Source organism: Chiloscyllium punctatum, chromosome 51, assembly GCF_047496795.1.
Source record: "Chiloscyllium punctatum isolate Juve2018m chromosome 51, sChiPun1.3, whole genome shotgun sequence".
NCBI lineage: Eukaryota > Metazoa > Chordata > Chondrichthyes > Orectolobiformes > Hemiscylliidae > Chiloscyllium > Chiloscyllium punctatum.
The window spans coordinates 40,917,225-40,923,901 of record NC_092789.1 but is presented as its reverse complement, the minus strand read 5'-3'; the positions used below and the strand labels follow the sequence as shown (position 1 = coordinate 40,923,901).

The following is a 6,677-nucleotide window of genomic DNA, read 5'->3' as shown; positions in this document are numbered from 1 at the left end:
AGGGTGCAAAATGCTCTCAAAGACAGGAGGGAACAGCAGAAGGTCATTGCACACATTGGTTACAACGACATAGGAAGGGAAAAGAATGATATTCTGAAGGTAGAATTTAGAGAGTTAGGCAGGAATTTCAAAATTAGGTCCTCTCCGGGAGTAATATCTGGAATTCTCCTTGTGGGACGAGCTAGTGAGGGTCGGAATTGTAGGATAGAGCAGATGAAGCGAGCATAAGAAGCTGGTTTATGGAAGAAGGGTTCATATTTTTGGACCATTGGAATCTCTTCTGGGGTAAATGCCACCTGTACAAGAAGAATAGTTTGCGTCTGAATTGGAAGGGGTCTAATATACTTGCAGGAAGATTTTCTAAAATGGCTCGGGAGGATTCAAACTAGTAAGTGGCGGGGTGGGAACCAGCGGGAGATTGAGAAATGATAACAATCTGAGACTGGTGCAATGGAGACAAGCAGCAAGTGAATCAGTGAAGGCAGGCATGAACAAAGCGGAGAACAAGGCAGTACTGATCAATTAAACAGCATTTATTTCAATGCAAGAGAACTAGCAGGGAAGTCAGATTAACTTTGGGCATGGCTACGAACTTGGACTGAGATATCACAGCAATTACAGAAACATTGGTTCAGGGATCTACATGAATGGCAGCTTAATGTTGTAGGATACAAATGTAATAGTAGGATAGAAAGGGAGGCAAGAGAGGAGGGGGAGTTGCGTTTTTCATAAGGCTTTTATTATTGCTGTACTTCGGGGGATGTTCCCAGAAAGACACCCAGCGAAATCATTTGCATGGAATTGAGAAATAAAAAAGGAATGATCACCTTGTTGGGATTGTATTGTAGGCCGCATACTAATCAGTAGGAAAACGGGAAACAAATTTGTAACGAGATTTCAGTTATCTGCCAGATTAATAGGGTGGTTATGGTAGGGAATTTGAACTGTCCAAACATAGACTGGAACTGCCATAGTATTCAGAGTTTAGATAGAGACAGGTGAATGACTGTGTGGAGTTGGCACATTCTCACCGTGTCTGCGTGGAGTTCCTCCGGGTGATCCGTTTTCCTCCCACAGTCCAAAAATGTGCAGGTTATGTGAATTGGCCATGCCAAATTTCCCGTCGTACTACGTGAAGGGGTAAATATAGGGGAATGGGTCTGGGTGGGTTGCGCTTCGGTGGGTCGGTGTGGACTTGTTGGGCCAAAGTGCCAGTTTCCACACTGTAAGTAATCTAATCTAAGAAAATGTTCTGAGGAAGTATGTGAATGCACCAACCAGAGAAAGTGCAGAACTTGATCTCCTCATGGGAAATGAGGCAGGGCAGGTGACTGAGTTGTCAGTGGGGGAGCACTTTGGGGTCAGCGACCATAGTTCTGTTAGTTTTAAAACAGTAATAGAAAAGGATCAAACAGATCAAACAGTTGAAATTGTAATTTGGAGGAAGGCTAATTTTGTCGGCATTAAGCAAGAAATTAAAAAGCTGTTTGGGTCGCAGGTACCGGGATGGCTGGAAAATGGGAAGTCTTCAGAAATGAAAAAACGGGAGTCCAAAGACAGTATATTCATGTTCGATTGAAAGAAAAGGCCGGTGGGTGTCGGGAATGCTGGATGACTATAGATATTGAGGATTAAGTGAAGAAAAAGAAGGATGCAGACATCACGTACAGACAGGAGCGATCGAGTGAATCCCTGGAAGAGTACAACGGCAGAGGGAGTATACTTGAGAGGGAAATCAGAATGGCAAAAAAGGGGACATGAGATAGCTTTGGCAAATATAGTTTAGAAGAATCCAGAAGTGTTTTATATGCACATTAAGGACGAAAGGGTAACTATGGAGCGAACTGGGCCCCACAAAAATCAGCAAAGCAGCCTTCGTGTGGAGCTGAAGAATATGGGAAAGATACTAAACGACTATTTGCTTCCGTTTTTATTGTTGAGAAGGATATGGACGGCATAGAATGTGGTCTAATAGATGGCGACATCATGAAAAATGTCCATATTATAGAGGACGAACTATTGGATATTTTGAAACGCATTAAGTTGGGCAAATCCCCAGGACCTGATTAGGTGTACATCACAGCTTTGTGGGAAGCTACGGAAGTGATTACTGTGCCCCTTGCAGAGATATTTATGTTATCGATACTCTCAGGTGAGGTGCCAGAAGACTAGCCGTTTGCTAACATGGCGCCATTTTTGAAAGGTGGTAAGGACAAGCCAGAGAACTAAAAACTGGATAGCTGACGTCGCTGGTGGGCAAAATGTTGGAGGGAAACCTGATGGACATCAGTTACACATATTGGAAAGGTAAGGACTCATTTGGGGTAATCGACATTGCTTTGTCCTTGGGAATTCTTGTCTCACAAATATGATTGAGTTTTTTGAAGAAGTAATGATGAGGATCGATGAGGGCAGAGCGGTGGACGTGATCTCTATGGACTTAAATAAGGCATTCGACAAGATTTCCCACAGGACACTGGTTAGCAAAGTTAAATCTCATGGTATGCAGGGAGAACTAACCATTCAGTACAGGACTGGCTGGGAAGGTAAAGAAAGAACGTGATGGTAAAGAGTTGTTTTTCGGACTGGAGGCCTGTGATCAGTGGTGTGCCACACGACTCGATGCTGGGTCCAACATGTTTTGTCATTGAGGTAAATGATTTCGATATGAACACAGGAGATATAGTTACTAAGTTTGCAGATGACACCAAATGTAGCAGTGCATTGCATAGCGAAGAAAGTTACGTCAGATTGCAACGTGATCTTGATCAGATGGGCCACATGGTATCAGAATGTAATGTAGATAATCCATTATTGTTCAGAATAATGTCTTGACAGTTGCAGCTTCCATATCACAAAACCAGCGAGCCTTCTGAAGAATATACGTGCTTTTATACATGAAGTACGAGACAATGTACCTCAAGCAGCTCGGTGAAGTCACCGTTCACAAAACCAAAGATGCAGCTGACATGCAGCCGTAGTAGCATGGCCGAGCGGTCTAAGGCGCTGGACTTAAGTTCCAGTCTCTCCAGAGACGTGGGTTCGAATCCCACTGCTACTAACTTGCATCTTTTGCACGGTATGAGGCTCTGCAGAGGTTTGGCGTACACATAATAGGTTGAACGGCCTGTTTCGGCACTCTCGGATTACATGAGCCTCTGAGGTCAAGTTTAGATTAAAACCATACTTTAAATACTCAGTGCGTACCTACAAATATTTGCCATACTCTTATGTAGATATTCGTCAGCTCTGGAACTTCTAACACATTGGTTTCACAGTGCACTCACTCTGTAAAAAGACAGAGAGATCAGGATGGAGTTTAGGAGAGGTAAATTATATTTCCACATACTCTGCTGAATTTTGTTCTGAAACTTCTATGTTAATCACAACGTTCCCTGATGTCTATTTTTTTATGAAAATTGAGAGAAAGGGGTGCTGTTGAATAGAAGGTTTAGTGAAATAACTATGCTGACTCTGAGCAACAGGCTCTTAAATGGGAAATACCACCGAAAACAGTTCGGGGTTCAAAAAGGAAATATATGTACAGAAGTTAAACGTGATTTACGAACGGTTTAACTCACCACAGCGCCTCTGGGAGAATTCATGGGAAAATATCCCAGTTTCTGACTCCTGATCAACAAACTAAGCGAACGCTAATTGATAGTCTATTTCTCAGATAAACCAGCTTTCTATTGCAGTTTAAATTTCACGAATCCTTGCAGGTGATTCTCAAATAACTTCAGTGGGTGCATTTCCGAAGGGGGCACCCCTCCAGATCAGATTCTCACAGATTAATTTAAAGTTCATCAAAAGCCTGACAGCTAACTGACGATCTGGATCAATGGAAGCATTGTCAACTGGAAGACCCTGACCTCTCAGATTCACATTGTCCAGTTTAAATGCATTAAGCCCGATATATAAATCCCAATCTGCATCCTTGGTTGCATTCCCCACAGGCATGTACTTACAAATGAGGATCACAGCTCTTAGCTTAAACGTAACCAAATTTGATACTTTAGTGTCATTCCACATCAATACTTTTATTTTCGACAGGCGCACCCAGACTAATCAGTGACCTTGAACTAACTAATCCCTGATCGCCTGTCATGCGGAATAAACGTGATTTTCCCACTTCAGTTCATGTTCGTGCGACATGGCCTGATGAGTGCAAGGAAAAACATTTTCAAGAAAATCTGCATATCCTTTCAACGAGAAGCCTGATTAGATTGCATAGCAGGTTAATACACGGCAATTCCTGGAGCAACCAGGAGGTAATGGGGACATAAGAAAAATCAGTGGAGGAAAGTCATGATAGTGACTATTCAGATTCTAATACCTCAGCGCGTGTTGATGAGAACAGGATCTGTATTAAGGCTGCATTGTGTCCAAAATCTGTTGTTTTCCTTCACTTTCATTCGGTCTGTCAAGACTGTTCCACCATTCAGTGAGATTGTATTTGATCGAATCATCCACAAAATCACTTTCTTGCCCTATTCCAAAAACCCTCGATTCGTTTCCTGATTAAAAGTCTGTCTATCCCAGCTTTGAATACACTTGACTCAATCGCTGCAGCCCTCTGCAGTGAAGAATTCTACAGAATCACGAGCTTATGAGAGAAACTATTTCTCCTTATCTCTGCTTGAAATGTATAACGCCTTCCACTAAGACTATGCCCGACGGTACTACCCTGTCCCACAAATTCTCCACATGTAGCCTCTCATTTCAACGAATAATCTTGGAAACTGCATTAAAGTAAACACCCATTCTTCTATATTTGCACTAGTACAAAACCAAACTACGCAACCAATTATATGAGGAAATATCCTCTTGTTGTTGAGTATCTTGTGGAGACATTTCCCTGTCGAATGATGAGACTGATATTGATGATGTTTTCTTAAAGTTTGGGTGCAGGGAGAAAACAAGTATCAAATAACAAACGAAGATGCAGCAGTGAAAATTTCAACATGTTATCATGGAGAGAGCTGTCCTGATCTGAAGTTTCCTCGCAGAAATTGAATATGAGACAATCTCTTCCAATATTCAATCCTTGAAATGGAAAGGAAGAAACCATAGATTATTTTGGTGTCCAATAAAGCGGGAATGGAAATAGAGGGATGAAAATTTCAATATATCCGTCAGGTACTTGATGAAATGAATGGCAGATATCAGTACCGCCGTATGAAGTGAGTCTGTGAACAATAGGAAAAGCGTGCCTGTGAGAGAATCAGAAAAAAAAATGGCACAATGAAAACAGACGGTGCGACACTGAGAGAGTGTCAGAAGGGAGATGGAAGAAAAGGATATCGATTTGAAAATGGGAAATTAACAGCAATTTGTGAAAAGAGCAGGACCCTGGTGTTGAGCGGATTTTATGATTATTGAGGGAGTCGATCTCAGTGATGAGAATTTTAAATTCGAGACCTCACCTGGATGCCACCTCATGACGGTCGTGAGCACAGGAGTCATATGGCGACAGGACTTGATATGTGTTAATGAGTGACTGACAAACGTGGAATTGATGGAAGCGTCGAGCTTTGGACTTTCCCTGGGAAACGTTTGGATAAGCAGAATGTGGATTTAACAAAGTTAACAATGAGTTTTAACGTTGCAATGAGTTTAGGAGGATTGGAAATGAAGTCAAATGATGGAAATGTCTGGAGAGAAAGTTGGTTCAAATTGTAGTCTTGACTTGTGCCAATAATGTGATTGTTTACAGTTCCTGTTCAGGATGATGTTCTGTTGGTATGGAGCAGGGTGCATGCTGGTGAGTGAAGAGACAGTACTCGGTTTTCCAATGATTTGAAAAAGGATTGGAGTGGCACACTGACACATACCTTCAAATCGAACATCAAATAATTTGCACTTTGCAGTGGAGAAAGAGCAGCGAACTTTGGAGAGACCCTCGCTAATTATCGATGTTTCTGACGGATCTGAGTGTGAGGTGAGAAGTGAACTTTGAAGAGGTACCTCTGTCAAAAACAAATAGAACGCACAGGGATTTGTTTCATTGACAAATGACCTGGAAGATAATGTAAATCGATTAACAACATGGGGAATGCTATAGATGATTGAACATCGAATCTTGCTATCCTCTGCACAGTCAGTTAGTTGCTTATTGATTTTGCTAATCGAGGGAGGTCAGATGCTTACCGACCAACACAGATAATATTGATTAAAATAAAAAGGAGTAAAGACCGTCGGCCTGGTTTTGGCAGGACTTGAGTGATCTTGGAATCGTTGGGACTGGCTGATATGTTTTACTCTGTCTCGTTTGTTATCCACTTCAACAACTGTTGAACCTTCTGACAAAAGTAAGAAGAAATCACTTGGCGCAGTGTAGTGAAAAGTATGCAATCACCCGTGACGTATAAATTATAGATGCAGCTTTGTTTTTACGAACAATTTATTATACTAAGAACTCATGGAATCCATCATTTGAACCTGATTAATCGAACTTGCAAATTACAATTCTTTCATTTTCTTTGTAATTCTTCTCTCCACTCCAGCTGTCTGTCTGAGCATGAGTGGATATCATGATCAAGGGATTTTGCGATTAATAAGACTAATTAATAGTCATTAGTTAGATTATCACGCTCTTTATCATTGCCTTACCAAAGGGAATGTATGAATAAAAAATCGGAACTTTGAGATATGGTATAAACGTAGTGCCCAAATCC

At 41.5% G+C, this 6,677-nt stretch overlaps 1 non-coding gene across 1 annotated transcript; it reads left to right on the top strand.

Moving 5' to 3' along the window:
• The first annotated feature begins 2,979 nt into the window (after window positions 1–2,979).
• Window positions 2,980–3,061, top strand: trnal-uaa (transfer RNA leucine (anticodon UAA)). The gene has a single exon. It is a non-coding gene; the product is annotated as a tRNA-Leu (tRNA).
• The last annotated feature ends 3,616 nt before the right edge of the window (window positions 3,062–6,677 follow it).